Source organism: Bos indicus, chromosome 3, assembly GCF_029378745.1.
Source record: "Bos indicus isolate NIAB-ARS_2022 breed Sahiwal x Tharparkar chromosome 3, NIAB-ARS_B.indTharparkar_mat_pri_1.0, whole genome shotgun sequence".
Classification (NCBI taxonomy): Eukaryota; Metazoa; Chordata; class Mammalia; order Artiodactyla; family Bovidae; genus Bos; species Bos indicus.
Window position 1 is genome coordinate 22,387,767 of NC_091762.1, and position 17,124 is coordinate 22,404,890.

A 17,124-nucleotide genomic window follows, 5' to 3' on the forward strand; every position below is an offset into this window, starting at 1 on the left:
TTCAATCCCTGGGTGGGGACGATCCCTGGAGGAGGGCATGGCAACCCACTCCAGTATTTCTGCTTGGAGAATCTCATGGAGAGAGGAGCCTGGCGGGCTACAGTCCATGAGGTCGCAAAAAGTCAAACACAACGGAAGCAACTTAGCACGTAAGCAAACCACCAGGAAGACAAGCAACACGTCCAAGGTCACACAAATTTAGGGTCAGCATCAGCTTAGGTTAGCACTCCCAGCATGTATAGTTCCACTCTCCCACGGGGACTGTTGCTTACATTTCTACAACTGTCATCACTATTCCTGTCTTACCACCAAATGAGGAAGAGGTATCACCTTTCAAAACTCACGTAAAACCCAAACCCAGACAATAGAACAAGGCAGATACATAGGTAGAAGGTACTCCTTTTTGTTTCCTGATCAAGCACCGGGCATGTTTCAGAAGCTGAATTTGGTCTGGTCCTGAGATAGCAATTTTTCAGAAGTGAGGAAAAAGTTGGTCTACACAAACTTTCATTCCCAGATGTGTCCAAGGCACTTTGCAGATAATCATTAACTTGTTTGGTGCCACAATGCATTATGAGTGATGAGGGCAGTGGTAACCCCGCTTTATAAAAGGGAAAACTGGAGAATAAATATGAGAGATTTGTTTGAAGTCACATATAAGTCAATGGGAAGGCCAGCGTTCTGATACCAAGTTCAAGGCTCAACCAAATCACCATCATCAAATATTTAGTTGATTACAATGCTTGTGAAACCTCTGTACTTCCCCCACCCCCCACAAGCCAGAGAACATTTTCTTTTGATTCACAGGACCAGACACTTCTGAAGGCTATGGGAAAAGTATCCCATAGAATAAATTCCAATGTACGTAAGTGCTTTTTCACTTACGCTAGTCATGTAGGAATCCAGGTCAGGAATCCTTAGCTCAACAGCCAAGTTACTACATAAAACTTGCCTTATAAGAAGAGAACAGTATGGAAATTGTTTCTTCATCTTTTACTCAATGACCTCTTTATCATCTACCACATGTTTAGGAACTATTATCATCTTACATTCAACACTGTTATTACAAAATAATATCCTAATGATTCAATACAATCAGATCCTAGATGCTAAAACTATGAAAGATCATCTCTATGTCAACTTTGCCTTAAATTTCCTCTTTACCCAAAACACCAATTAATGGAATCCTTACTTTCCAAAGCATCCTTATGCCATCTAACTAACTGCTCCATTTATTAACCCATTTCTGTTTTTTATAGACTGGGTCTTTTTCAACAGTTAGCAAGATCCTTCTCAAATCTGTACTTAGGATGGTAATGTTTTTCACACTTAACATTAACTCCTTTTTATAAATCACGAGCATCCAATCAAAAACCAAAATCAACAGAACAATCATGTTGTACAATCTCCATGAAGAGTGAAAAGTTAACCTACATAGGGGTCTTACCTACCAATACCCATCTGCACCCCCTAACCCTTACTCACAACTACTTATCCTTCCTACCTGCTAATTCTGATTCATCACTTCCAGCGCAGTGGACAAGAGTCCAAATCTCTGACCCAAGAATGAACAGTTAGTTCTTGAACACATTAAATGCTAACAAACACTCCACTACACACCACTGATCAAAACGTAACTCTTTACATAGCCACTCATTCATTTTCCCTGTATAGTTACTGCCCAGGGATCTGAATATGTTTGCCCTAAGGAAAGTTTAACTTTGCACCAATTCTACCCCACCTTAGTCTCTCACTACTGACACAAAGTTACGTCCATTTCTCTACTTTGTCTAGTAAGTTTATCAGTCTCCAACTGGGCTGCAGTCTAGGCTCCAAGTCACTCTTCTCTATGGCAGGTAGGGCCTTGGAAGACAGGTTTCAGGCCTCCTCCTTCAGGCTTGGGAGCCTTCACAGAAGGCCCCCAGAAACACTATTATAGGCCTCTGGCCCTTCCCTCTGAACATAATAACCAAGTCTGCTGTTTATTTCCATAGAATATCTCCATTTCACCAGGCTGGTCCAACACCAACCAGTGACATCTTTAATAGTCTTTGCAACTTTCAAAGGTCAAGGACTACAGCTCCATTCTGGAAATCACTGGTGTGTCCACGACCCCCACAATGACTCAGTGACCTAGACATCACCAACTCACCTGCTGGAGCCCTTTACTACAGGAACATTCCTCTTAGCTTCGGGTTCCCCCACCCTCCAACAAGTCACTGGCCTGCAAACTCCCCTTTACCTGTCTATCCATCTTCTGGGTCTAACAGACCCCACCAAACTCAACTCGAATTCAGCTCTCCATCTCGTCCCTACGATGTCCCTTCATCCCAGGACCCTGGGACTGTCCCATGTCCTCGTTTAGTCTCTCCAAGCACCGCCTGGGACACAACATCTAAAAAGCTGAGAGACGCCTCAGTCTCTCCCCACCGCTGGTGGGCAGAGGATGCCCCCCCAACCTCCCCCCACAGGTCTCTCTAGACTTAACTCTTAAATTCACAACCTCCACCCCCACCCCTTTTCTCCCCTCACCCCAGCCCCTAACCCTCCGCGGCTTTGGCTATCCTTGCCCTCAAACCCGCTCAAAACACGCGGACGCGGACCCGACCCCCCCTACCCCCGGCTCGGGTCCTTCCCCTCCCCCTCCCCCTGAGGTGCCACTTACCCCCGAGGCAGGAGTGGGGGAGGGGACAGGAGGAGCGGTGTAGGGGAGGGGGCTTCGGTCCGGGGCGGCTTTCAGCCCCGGGGGGCCGAGGCCGGGGCCAGCGGCAGCGGCGGCGCAGCGTCTCCCCCCGGCGGCGGCAGCGGCGGCGGCGGCGCCGGCCCACTCCCGCAGGCACACATAGGCTCCATTGTCCGCCGGCGCCTCCCCCTTTCCGGCACCCCCCTCCCAGTACCGCCCCTTCCCCCTCCCCTCGGCCCTCCCCCAGCCGCACCGCGCCACGAAAGGTACCGCCGGCCCCGCCTCGGACGCGAGCGGAACAGTGCCCCCTCCCCCGCTGCTCCGACGTCCCGCCCGGCGGGGGAAGAGGGAACTGCCCCTCCCCACCTCAGCGCAGGGCCCAGCCGCCGGGAAGGGCCCGCCCCCCTCCAAGGGAATGTCACTTGTCCCCCTCCCGAACGCGCGTAAATGGTACCAACCCGGCCGCTTCGTCCTCCCCCTCCCCAGCCTTCCCGGAGAGGCACCGCCCCCGAGCCCCGCCCACCAAGTAGCCTCGCCTCCTCGACCCCGCCCCTCCCTCCAATATTTTACTATGGAACCGCCCACCGTCAGCACCACCTCCTGCTTTGCATGGACACGCCCTCCAGGTCCCCTCCCCAGTTCGTCACCCGGCCAGAGGTGACGCCTACTCCCCACCTTAAAGCGGCAGAGCCCCCCTCTTCTCAACTAAAAGAACCTCCCAAAGGGCCGGCGGGGTGGGAGGTGCGGCCAGGGAGGGACTCTTCTTACACCTTTATTTTCACGTTCACATTCACCGGACCTCCCCACCGCCTCCTGCAGCACCGGGGAGCAACACGGTGGAAAAGGCGCGGAGGGGGGAAGGGCAATGTGGAATTTGGCCATCTTTGACAGAAAAGAATTGGGAGCTGCCAAAGGAAGGGGTTCTTCCCTCACACTTCCCTGCTGTCCTGGTCCCGGCCTAGTCCTCAGTCTTCGAGGAGACCCCTGCCTACCTCCAGGATGCGGTTCCACCCTAACCCATCCCCTCTCCCGTCCCTGGTCTTCACCCCTCTGTCTCTGCACTGCCTTTGCTGTTGCCGGCTTTCTCCCCTCCCAAGAGTGCAGGCCCCTTTCGGGGTTGCACTCTCCTCCACCTTCTCCGAGGCACGTTCTAGCCATGTCCAGCAGACACGTTGGGTAGCAGGGTCTCTTCTTCCTTACGGAGCCCGCCCCAGCCCCACTCACGCACCGCTATCTAGTGCCTATAGAGAACCTCTGCCCAGATCCTAGAATCGCTTCATAACCGCTTTTTTAATCACTTCCCTGGTTTTTGGAAGGCCTGTGCTTTGGAGAGCTCAAACCCCAGGCATTCCGGCACTGCCCCCTGTGAAGTGAGAGGGTAACCCATTAGATTGCACTTTGCTCAGAAGGAAAAATGACGGCATCATGGTGAGCGCATGTTGCTGAATAAAGCTCAGATTCTGACTACTCCTGTTTTATCTTTGTGGCCCTTGTTGCTGCTGTGCCCAGCTGCTATTACAGACCTGTCTGCTCCACAGCCCTCCCCAGAACACACTGTTTAAATCTCTGTGTTTGTGCTTTGTAGAGTCTTGATCTAAGATGTTTCTGTAACTATGTGCACTGGCCCCACAGCTTTTCTCAATCAGTTAAATGAAGACCGCCTATGTTACACTGTACTTCGTATTCTCCCTGAAGATAGACGGAGGCAACATGGCCAAGAGAAGCAGATAAAATTTTCTTCTGTATTTGCCTCCATCACCAAGTTTTAACCAGGTACTTATTTCTAAGAAATGTTAGTTTCCCTGTCTAGAAAATAGGAAACGTTCCTTGTGGCAATCTTTTAACAAATGGTGCTGGTGGTAAAGGATGGTACATCCTCAGTCGTGTCTGACACTTTGTGATCCCATGGACTGTAGCCGGCCAGGCTCCTCAATCCATGGGATTTCCCAGGCAAGAATACTGGAGTGGGTTGCTATTTTCTTCTCCAGGGGATCTTCCCTACCCAGGGACTGAACCCTCGTCTCCTGTGTTGGCAGGCGGGTTCTTTACCTTTGAGCCACCAGAGAGGCCCATAAAGGACGATACAGGAGAGCCCTGAATGATAAAACTTTGGAAACAATTTAAAACTCTGGGCTGGTCATGCAAGTTTCTATACCATGGCTCCCCAGCTTAGATTCTATGAAAAACTGTTTTTTTCATAGCAGACGTTTTCTCTTGTCTTATGTTATGACTGAGCATGCTGTGCTGTGCTTAGTCACTCAGTCGAGTCTGACTCTTTGTGACCCCATGGACTGTAGCCCCCCAGGCTCTTCTGTCCACGAGGATTCTCCAGCAAGAATACTGGAGTGGGTTGCCATGACCTTCTCCAGGGGATCTTCCCAACCAAGGGATTGAACCCAGGTCTTCCGCATTGCATGTCGAAAGAAAAAAGGCAAAAGCAGGTATAAATATAAATTTAAGATCAATTGAAGGATTCCTAATGGAAAAATATTACAATGCTTTTTGTCAAGTTTTGGTGATAGAATATTTGATGAAACATAATAAGGACCTCTGTAAAAAAAAAAAATGGTACGAGGAAAGTCAGGTCTGGACATATGAAAAGATAATTAAATCCAGAAATATGCAAGAGGCATTTACAATTACTAATGTAGATGGAAAGAAGGGATTCACAGACTTATCTGTAAGAGAAAACCACTACTAAAATAAACTCTGGGCTAGGGTGTTCCAGACCAGATCACCTCTGCCCAGAAAGGTAAAAAAAAAGCTCATTATAAGAAGTCTTAACCATTTTACAAGGCCTTACACCCTCACTTAACTATATATGTCAAAGTTTGGAATTATTTACTGAACCAGAAGAAAAAGCAAATGAATATTAAATGTGCAACACCAGGCTAAAAGAGCAATAATACTGAGAATTTAAGCAAGCTGAAAGTCATGAAATTCAAAGGTTAGAGACTCCATAGTAATGGTAATTTAGCTACATTGCACATGGGATAGAAATGCATTTAAAATATTATTTACTGTAATGAAGTAGTTTATCTATTTTTATTAGTTTTTTTCCTCTGAATTTTCTAACTTCCATGCATCTGCATCTCACTTGAGAAAGTTTTCTATCTATTTTACTGGATAGGGATCTAGCATACTGTTTATACATAAATACTAATTGATAATGATGAAGTCGTTGTGAGAAGCATCCTTTAAGTAAAAGCTTCAAACTATTTCTCTTACTGTAGAAATTCTAAGATAAATCATTTTTTTAATCCAAACGGTAATAAACAATATTATTTTTAATATTGTTAAAAATAAAAGCTTTCAACACTAAAGAGATCTGGGTTTGATTTTTTACTTTCTGAAATATGCTTCTCCTAATGATGATAAGCACTCACTGTGATACAAACATGGATGGTATGTCTGGCTTAGTTCTTCAACTAATCACCGCACCTGTTATTTGTGTGTCACTAGTCTTTTTCACTTGTAAGCTCCACCTTCGAAATGCTTTTGTTCTCTCAGCTTTTGATAAACATATATCTAAATTTCTGGGTTGGAAAGAACCACATCCTATTTTACAGATGAGAATTCTGAGACATAGAAGTTTCATGACTTGCCAAAATTATGCCCATTTTTAGGGACTAGAATTTAAGTCCAACACTCTACAGCACTGTTCTAACCTCCGAGGATTATTCACTCCTAACAATATTTACTATTGTAGGAGAGAATATTAGATAATAAAATCAAGACTCGGAAAGGCTGAACCCACTCAGTCAGCTGGTGGTAGGGTTAACAAGCATCTTGCTATTTAGTTCAGAAGTCATGTCCGACTCTTTTGTGACCCCATGGACTGCAGCCCACCAGGTTCCTCTATCCATGGGATTTCCCAGGCAAGAATACTGAAGTGGGCTGCCATTTCCTTCTCCAGGAGGTCTTCCCAATCCAGGGATCGAATCTGAGTCTCCTGGATTGCAAGCAGATTCTTTACCACTGAGCCACCCAGGACAGCAAGGGTTATAAGAGGCCCTAACAAATTCTTGTCCTTGGTCAAAGTCCTTAGTTTGTTCATGATTTCCTGCTTCTTAAACTGTTTCTTACCAATTTATCTGGGCTTCCCCAGTAGCTTAGCAGAATCCACCTGTGATGCAAGAGCTGCGGGTTTGATCCCTGGGTAGGGAAGATCCCCTGGAGGAGGGTATGGCAACCCACTCCAGTATTCTTGTCTGGAGAATCCCATGGACAGAGGAATACTACCAAGATGGTCATTTATGACTGAAAATGAGGGGTTAGAATGGACCAGCATCTTGACTTTCATAGGTACTACCCAATGCTGTAGTAAAATAGTCAGGAAGGGATTTCTTCTTTAGGCTGCCCATGAAGCAGATTTCACCAATCCATTTAAGCCAATGAGAAGTTCCAGAGCTTCATCCCTGCCAGGTATATTGAGGGCTAATTGTCCTTTTTGTAAGGAAGAAATCAAAATTCCCATCTCCCTTCTTCCTGCCACTCCACCTGGGGCCATTGGCACTCTGATGTGAGCTTGGGTCTTGTTCTATGTCCCCACATATCTGCTTTCCACAACCCGGGCATCAGAGGCACTCTATCTGTAAAAGCTCTGACAGATCTGTCATGTGACACTCATTTCCCTTTAGAAGGTACCACACTCACTCCATTGCCTGCCTTCTAGAAGCCAAACTTTGTAACACCCAGTCTGCAAATTCTTAAGCCCTAATTGATCGATTACCGTGATATTGAATGGTTTGCCTTGGAAACAAACAGAGATCGTTCTGTTGTTTATGAGATTGCATCCAAGTACTGCATTTCAGACTCTTTTGTTGACCATGATGGCTACTCCATTTCTTCTAAGGGATTCCTGCCCACATTAGTAGATATAATGGTCATCTGAGTTATATTCACCCATTCTAGTCCATTTTAGTTCGCTGATTCCTAGAATGTCAACGTTCACTCTTGCCATCTCCTGTTTGACCACTTCCAATTTGCCTTGATTCATGGACCTAACATTCCAGGTTCCTATGCAATATTGCTCTTTACAGCCTCGGACCTTGCTTCTATCACCAGTCACATCCACAACTGGGTATTGTTTTTGCTTTGGCTCCATCCCTTCATTCTTTCTGGAGTTATTTCTCCACTGATCTCCAGTAGCATATTGGGCATCTACCAACCTGGGGAGCTCCTCTTTCAGTATCCTATCATTTTGCCTTTTCATACTGTTCATGGGGCTCTCAAGGCAAGAATACTGAAGTGGTTTGCCATTCCCTTCTCCAGTGGACCATAGGAATCAAGATTACCAGGGGAAATATCAATAACCTCAGATATGCAGATGACACCACCCTTATGGCAGAAAGTGAAGAGGAACTGAAAAGCCTCTTGATGAAAGTGAAAGAGGAGAGTGAAAAAGTTGGCTTAAAGCTCAACATTCAGAAAACGAAGATCATGGTATCTGGTCTCATCACTTCATGGGAAATAGATGGGGAAACAGTGGAAACAGTGTCAGACTTTATTTTTGGGGGCTCAAAAATCACTGCAGATGGTGATTGCAGCCATGAAATTAAAAGATGCTTACTCCTTGGAAGGAAAGTTATGACCAACCTAGATAGCATATTCAAAAGCAGAGACATTACTTTGCCAACAAAGGTCCGTCTAGTCAAGGCTATGGTTTTTCCAGTGGTCATGTATGGATGTGAGAGTTGGACTGTGAAGAAAGCTGAGTGCCGAAGAATTGATGCTTTTGAACTGTGGTGTTGGAGAAGACTCTTGAGAGTCCCTTGGGCTGCAAGGAGGTCCAAGCAGTCCATCCTAAAAGAGATCAGTCCTGGGTGTTCTTTGGAAGGACTGATGTTAAAGCTGAAACTCCCAGTACTTTGGCCACCTCATGCGAAGAGTTGACTCATTGGAAAAGATTCTGATGCTGGGAGGGATTGGGGGCAGGAGGAGAAAAGGACAACAGAGAATGAGATGGCTGGATGGTATCACTGACTCGATGGACATATGTTTGGGTGAGCTCTGGGAGTTGGTGATAGACAGGAAGGCCTGGCGTGCTGCGATTCATGGGGTGGCAAAGAGTCGGACACAACTGAGCAACTGAACTGAACTGAATTGATCGATATAGAAATGCCAATTCCCCTTCCCCAGCTTTCCAGTTTAGCCATAGTCCATCATGGCTCAATGAGAAACAACCTATATGTTCCACATGCTCTAACCATTTCTCCCCTAGATCTCTTGGTCTTCAGGCCAGTTCTTCACATCTGTCCTTACAGTCTCATGTCTCCTTTCTTACTCAGTTTCCACTAATTTACTATTTCATATATTCTTAACCTCTTTCCCAAGAATAATTCTCTGCAAGTATTTCTACTATTTAATTTCATTTTCTTCTGCTAGACCTTTCTCCAGGAATTTTGCCCATTGGATATACCTATTTTATTTTTCCTGGGTTCTGCCTTCACTACTAAAATCTTCCCATTTCCCACAATCAGTCTCTTCCCAGCTTTTCTGGAGTTGGAACCCAACTACTGCAGCTTTGACCTCACTTCCATGGTTTGAGTCCAGGTTGCTCTTACTAGCCACACTGCCTTTTGGAATCCTTGACCACCTACCATTCCAGCAATTGAAATTCCTATGGCTGAGATGTACCCACATTTGTTTTCACTCCTGGGCTGGCAGACATTACTAGAAAAAAAAACCCATGAAACCAAAAAAAAATATGGATCTCAATCAAATTTCAAGTGATGAAACTTTAATCGAACTTTATTGGGTTTTACTTGGCAATCCTTTTATGCATCCTCATTGCCTCCTATATCATTTCCTACAGCAGTTATTCCAAACTTTGTCTCCTACTTCTCCTACACTGCAAGACCAACCATGTCATCTCATCTCAACTTGGAAGGGTTTTGCTCAGTTATCTGTCTGTCTTCCATTTACTTACTCTTTAGAATCTTTAGTAAAATCTTTCTTACACAAATACTCTTTTCCCCCCTTTCGTTTCATTCCCAGTTTATCTATAGGGTAACCTACATTCTCTCCCATCACAATTCCTTTTCTTCCTCTGTAATTAACCCAACCATCTAACCAAAATCCTTTCTCCAATATGGCCAAACCTAATCACCAAATCCATCCAATGAATATCCTTTCCTTACTCTCTTACGGTTTGAGCTCCAAGATACAAAGATATTCTTGTTTCGTCTAGTCCCCATCCCTCAATTTTATTGAGATATAATTGACATATAACATTGTGTAAGTTTAAGGTATACATATAGTGATTGAATATATGTATATATTGTGAAATAATTACCACCTTGACTTTAGTTAACATCCATCATCTCACATAGTCACGATTTGTGTATGTGTGATGAGAACTTTTAAGACCTACTCTCCTAGCAACTTTCAAATATACACTACAGTATTGTTGGTTATAGTCACCATGCTGTACATTACACCCCCACATCCTATTTATCTTATAACCGGAAGTTTGTACCTTTTGACTGCATGTGTGTTTGTGTGTGTGCTCAGTCCCATCTGACCTGCCAAGCTCCTCTGTCCATGGAATTTTCTAGGCCAGAATACTGGAGTGGGCTGCCATTCCCTACTCAAAGGGATCTTCTGGACCCAGGGGTTGAACCCACTTCTCCTGCATCTCCTGCATTGGCAGGCAGATTCTTTACCTTTGAGCCACCTTTTGAATACCTTCATACCTTTCCCCCAACCCTCTACCCTCTGCCTCTGGTAATCACCAATCTGTTCTCTGTTTTTGTGAGTCTGGGGTTTTTTGATTTCACATACAAGTGAGATCACACAGTATTTGTCTTTCTCTGTCTGACTTACTTCACTCAGGATAATGCCTTCAAGTTTCATCCAAGTAATGGCAAATGGCATAACTTCTTTTCTATGGTTGAGTAATATTTCATTGTATATACATATAACATACCTTCTTTATCCATTCATCTATTATTTGGCTATTGTAAACAGTGCTGCTGTCAGCATGGGGGTGCAGATATCACTTCAAGATCGTGATTTCATTTCCTTCTAATAGATACCTAGAGGTCTGTCTACTTTATTGACTTAAATACTTCCTTGACCTGAACATTTCTTGAATGTTCCTTAAACTCCTTGGTTCTTTGATCTTTTCTTTCTCCACTCCTCCCTAGGATTTCTCTCTCTCGCTCTCTTAACTTTAGCTATCACCTCTTTGCAGTTGATCAACACATCTGCAGGTTTAACACAGGCCTCTCTTGAGCTTAAATCCTGCATTTCTATTCACTCAGCTTACCCATCTAGGAGTCAATTTAATACATCAAAAAACAAACTCACAATCTTTCAGAATTATGCACTGTCTCTCACTTAGGCTCGAAACTTTGGAGTAATCCTGACTCAAAATTTCCAGCCGCTATATATTTTACTCAATCATCAGTGTCCACAAATTCCTCCTTAAATCAATTTCTTGTTTTCTGTTCTCAAGTTGGGACTGTTGTAATAGTTTCTAAATAGACATTCCTGCCTCCAGCTTCTCCTCTCAATCAATTCTCCGCGTTCTTCCTAAATAGATCTTTCCGAAAGACCTGTGTGTGTATACATACATGTACATACGTGTGTGTGCATCTAATCATTTGTGCAGGGCTAATTCCTCTCTAATTATTTAAGCCCTACTTGTTCTTCTGGAACCACCTATCCCAACATCCCCACAATATAGTATAGCAGGAAAAACAGTGGCTTTAGAGTTACCAGGACCTGGATTTGAATATTAGACTGCATTTTACTGGCCAAATAACTTCAAACTTCATAGAAAAAAAATATTATTTTCTTTATCATTAAGTTCAGTAGTAGGTGTTTATATCACTTGTTTTAGAACACAACTTAGATATGCAAATGTATAATATTAATAGTGTGTGTACATGTGTGCAAAGTCACTTCAGTCCTGTCCAACTCTTTGCGACCCTATGGACTGTAGCCCACCAGGCTCCTCTGTCTATGGAATTCTCCAGGGAATCATCCAGACCCAGGGATCGAACTTGTGTCTCCTGCAGCTCCTGCATTGCAGGAGGATTTTTTACTGCTGAGCCACCAGGGAAGCCCAATAATAATATCATCTACCTTTTGTTGTAGTTGCCAGTCCTTCCCTATATCCTGAGAGCAGAATCTGACACCTCTTTGTGTTTCGAAGTCATTTAGCTATTGCTACATTTATTGAGCATCTACTAGATGCAGGGCATCTTGAGGGGAACAAAAAATGAATCGGGTACACGATTTTGTCTTCCAAGTATAATCAGACTTATACGGAAGATTCATTCATCGGGGGTGGTTGAGGGGGAAAGAAAATTCTTAATTTACCAGGTACTTTGCAAAGTACCAAAGATTCAAATAAGAAGAGGCCATGTTCCTTGACATTAGAATCTGGGATCTATCCAGTTAGGGATACTGATTAGCAAACATTTATAATCAAGTATAGTAAATACTGGTTCAATCCCTGGGTTGGGAAGCTCCTCTGGAGCCGGCCATGGCAACCCACTTCAGTATTCTGGCCTGGAGAATCACCATGGACAGAGGAGCCTGGTGGGCTACAGTCTATGGGGTCTCAAAGAATTGGACATGACTGAGTGACTAAGCACAGCACAGCACATAGTAAATGCTATGATATGGATACATACCAGGCATTTGGGGCACACAGAGGAGGGGTATCTAAGTCAGACAGCAGAGTCAGGGGACACAATAAGACCTGAGCAGAATCTTAAAAAATGTGTAGCAGCAACCAGGCAAGACTCAGCAATGAGCAAAGGCTTGGCTGTATGAGAATGTATATAAATAACCGCAATACAAGAGAGAAAGTAATAAATAAGTGGCAGAGCAGAAGCAAAAAGTGGCAGTCAAGAGGAGGTACATTCTTGGGAGTCGGGTGAGGTGAGCAGAAACTGCTGTGTGGTAGTGGAGGCATTTGAAGCAATCTGAAGGGTTAAGGGGTCAAGTTCAGACACGCGGTGGGGCCGGATACCTCTTTGTCCTCTGAGCATTCTGTGCTGTGCCCTGTACACAGTGATATAGGACCTTGTTTGCTGTGATGATGGCGATGATTATGATGATGGTGGTGATATCTAGGTTTTTATCATGAAGTTGCCTCTTTCCAGGCTGTTTACAAGGGGAGAATCATGAATCAAAAAAGCATTTCTCGGTGGAGAGCCTCTCAGTCAGACTGCCTGGCTTGAATCCCAGCTTTCCATTAGAGGGCTGTGTGACTTTAGAAAAATTACTTAACTTCTCTAGGGTTGAGTTTTTTCTTCCATAAAATGGAGTAATGATAGTGTATGGAACAAATGAATGACTACATATAGACATGTAGGAAGAGTGCCTGGCACACTGTAGGTACCCAATAAACCTTGGTTATTATTATTACATTTGTGCATCTCTGGATTATCCACAATGGGGTTGGCCTTAAGAGAGATTTTAGGAGCACTGAAAAGGCCATCTCCTCAATACTTCACTTATTGTCACATCACTTCTCACTCGTTGGTATCTCTTCAACTCTCCTAATACACTCCTTTAAATGCTGTCATTAGACATTCATACCTTTGGATTTGAGATGTCACTTGCCCAGTATCTTGGGAAGGAACATAATAAGGGGTCGGCCCTTTGTCACTTTAAAATTTTATCTGGCCAGACCTCTATCCTTCTTAACTGCCAACTATACTGAGGAAATATGGAGAACACAGAAAAGGTTAATTCTGAAACTTGGAGAAACTTTTTCCTCAGAAACTCAAGCTAGAAGGAGATACTCAGAGGGCTTCCCGAGGACAGCAGGTCCTCTGGGATTGGAAAAAGAGGTGAGACAGCAGAGAGAGGCCAAGAAGTGATGAGGAAAGCAAAAATAAGGTCATTCGTGTCAGTAAAGACACTAACTTAACAAACAGTGCTGATCTTAACTTTGGAACTCTTCAATCACCACGCCTTTCTCCTCTCTGTGCTGTGTTTTAGAATAAATAATTTTTCTCAGGATAAATCTTGATTTATATTAATGAAGGAGACCATACAGGTGATCAAGAAACCCCTGGATTTAAATTTTAATAATGACTTTTACTTGTTTGCTTTCTGAGTTATCAAAAACTAATAAAACACCTACTATCTGTCTTAATGCCAAATTACTGAGAGCGAGAATTTCATTAGCGGCTGAAGAAATAGTCCCTCTCAGGCACCTTATAGTCCAAATGAGGAAGCATAAAAATTAATAACAACTAATTCCTAAATTGTATAACAGATATGACACAAAACTCTTTCATAGGAAAGGAAAAAAAAAGCAATGAGTAGAGTTTGGAGTAGCAAGCAATAACCTGAAGGATCAGATTGAACTGGGCCTTGAAGTAGGTTTTGGGCAGTTCCAAGAGGGGTTGATGACTTCAGGGGAAGAGAGACAGGAGCAAGCCATGGACTGAAAGGAGAACAGCACTTGTGTAGACAGAAAATGCTAACAGGAAAGGTCATCACCAACAACCATGATGACAGCTGTCATTTATTGAGTATTTAGTATTTGCATGTGCCAGGCACTATTCTAAACACTACATTTATACTGTCTCATGTAATACACATAATAACCTCATGAGATACGAACTGCTATTCTCATTTTACAGTTGAGGCGCCAGATGCTTCAAGGAGTAAGTGACTGTCCTAAATCATGCAGCTAAGTGGGAGCTGAGTTTAAAACCCAAGTCAGCCTGAGGTGAAAGCTCTTAACCAGCCCACACTACAGCCTCTCTTCAGCATGGATGTTAGGAAGCAATGGGGCATATGATTGGTTAAATAAGTTGGGAGTTCATTACACAAAATATAATTTAGAGAAAGCATACAAGAGGGATACACAGTGAGTTTTTTAAAAAGCCAGATAAAATAAGCTACAAGGATATATTGTACAACATGGGGAATGTAGCCAATATTATATAATAATTATAAATGGAGTATAGAAAAAGAAACTGTTAGTCCCTCAGTCGTGTCCAACTCTTTGCGAGCTCATGGTCTGCCACAGAATTCTCCAGGCAAGAATCCTGGAGTGGGTTGCCATTGCCTTCTCCAGATATGGAATATATGTAACCTTAATAATTATGAGTCACTATGTTGTATACCTGTAACTTATGAAATATTATACAGCAATTATACTTCAATAAAAAGAGTAACGAAAACCTTAGTATTAAAAAATAACATGCTTATGCTTTCTTCATGGTTTATTCTATTAGTAACTTTCAACTAAAAGATTGTTCATTCTACATAAAACAATACTGTAGAAAAAGCTAACATGCTTAAAAATTTACAACTTTTTGATGAATAATTTTATATTGTTATTTACTAGTAGCCATTTAACAAAAATATGTGTATCTGAAAATACTAACAAATACTGCATTCGATGTCTGTATTTATCAAAACAGAACCAAAGTATGCATGTCGCCATTGTTGTTTATTTGCTAAGTCGTGTCTGACTCTTTTGTGACTCTAAGGACTGTAGCCCGCCAGGCTTCTCTGTCCATGGGATTTCCCAAGCAAGAATGCTGACATAGGTTGTCATTTCCTTCTCCAGGGGATCTTCCTGATTCAGGGATCTAACCGGTGTCTTCTGCACTGGCAGGCGAATTCTTTACCACTGATGTATATATGTGTTTATATACCCAAATAACCAGCAGTATAAATCTTTATTAATAAAAAAAAAGTCACAGTGTACGGAACACTGCTTATGGAACAGGCACCTTCCTTACAGCATCATCCTGAATGTGATTTATAATTACACCCATTTTATAGACAAGAAAACCCAAATGCAGAGGTTAAATGACTGCTCAAGCCTCACAATACTTTAACAGCACATTCCAGATTTGAATGCTAGGCTGGTGGCAACACCTGTGCCCTTGCGACTAACCTACACAATCTCTCTTCTGAGCAAGGGAAAAACTGTGTAAAAAATAACACCACTGCAATTTACATCGTGTCTTTCAAAGCATTTTCATATTCATAGCAACAGCCAACTCTTACAATAACCACGTGATAAGGTTCAGACGATACCTCCATCATCAGTTCAGTTCAGTTTAGTTCAGTCGCTCAGTCGTGTCTGACTCTTTGTGACCCATGAATCGCAGCACGCCAGGCCTCCCTGTCCATCACCAACTCCCGGAGTTTACTCAAACTCAGTGAATAATAATAGTAGTTATAGTTATCATTAAAATAATAGTCTTAGTCATCACTGCCTGAGTGTTCCCCATACACCTGGCACTGTGCTAAGGTCTTTAAATGGACTACATGGATGGCTCAGTAAGACAGGCTCTATTATTATCCTTACCTTGCCCATGAGGAAATGGGTACTCTCCTAACTGGTGTCAAGAGAGGTTAAGTAACTTAATGAAGGAGACTGGGCTCAGATAAGTTACAGAACTAATTCAAGGTCATGAGATAACGAGTGTGATTCCTGGACCAAAGCACAGATCCCCCAATTCCACATCCACGAAATAGAAATATCCTTTTCATGTTATGAGACTAACAATGAATCCGCAGCTACAGGAAGGACAATTTGAAGAGAGAGCTACAACCAGTAAGGAGAGCAGCTGGAAGACTAATGTGTGGTAAATGTGAGATGATGCAGAGCCAGGTACGATAGTGTGAGGGGAAAGGAAAAGGTGGCCAGGCCAGGGGCTATCTGAGGAAGATTATGCTAGCTCACTTCTGCAGCATGAAAATACAAGAGGAAGGAAAAACAGCATAAGTTTGGCTTCTAGCCATAAAATCTGTGAAAAGAGGGACACTGTGGTCAGAAATAGGAGTGGTTTGAAAATGGCACTGGCCCACAGTGAAATAACACTACGTACCAACTAGGAATACAGTTTTGAAAAGTTAGGCAATAACAAGTGTTGTGTGAATGGAGAGATGCTGTAATTCTCATACACTGCTGGTGGGATGGTAAAATGGCGCAGCCACCTTTGAAAACAGTTCTGTAGTTTCTTAAAAAGTTAAACATAAGTTTACCAAACAACCCAGCAATTCCACTCCTGCATGTCCACAAAGACTTGCATGTGAATGTTCTACTGCAACATTATCTCAATAGCCAAAAGGTGAAAACAGTCCAAATGTCCATCACCTGATGAACGGATAAATAAAATGTGGTGTGAGGAGGGCATGGCAATCCACTCCAGTATTCTTGCCTGGAGAATCCCACAGAAGCCTGGCAGGCTACAGTCCATAGAGTTGAAAAGAGTCAGACATGACTAAAGTGACTTAGCACGTATGCACACACAAAACAATACTGTAGAATGTATTCAACAATAAAAAAACCAAGTACTGATACACACGATAACATGGATGCACCTCAAAATCACTTGCTAAGTGAAAGAAGAGAAAAGTGAAAGTGTTAGTCACTCAGTCATGTCAGACTGTTTGGAAGCCCATAGACTGTACTCCTCTGTCCATGGGATTCTCCAGGCAGG

The 17,124-nt window shown here is 43.3% G+C and overlaps 1 protein-coding gene across 7 annotated transcripts in view; it reads right to left on the bottom strand.

Annotated features, from left to right (window-relative positions):
• Nucleotides 1–17,124, bottom strand: part of LOC139182141 (uncharacterized) — an 80,215-nt gene that overhangs the window by 7,768 nt on the left and 55,323 nt on the right. For 2 of the 7 annotated variants that reach the window (XM_070785794.1, XM_070785798.1), the window contains exon 1: nucleotides 2,666–2,811. The exons of 4 other annotated variants lie outside the window; for them this stretch is intronic. The gene's annotated coding sequence lies outside the window, so the exon portion shown is untranslated. Of the gene's footprint in view, nucleotides 1–2,665; nucleotides 2,812–3,141; nucleotides 3,160–17,124 lie in introns of those variants that run through there. One more of the 7 variants, XM_070785795.1, reaches the window with a different exon arrangement.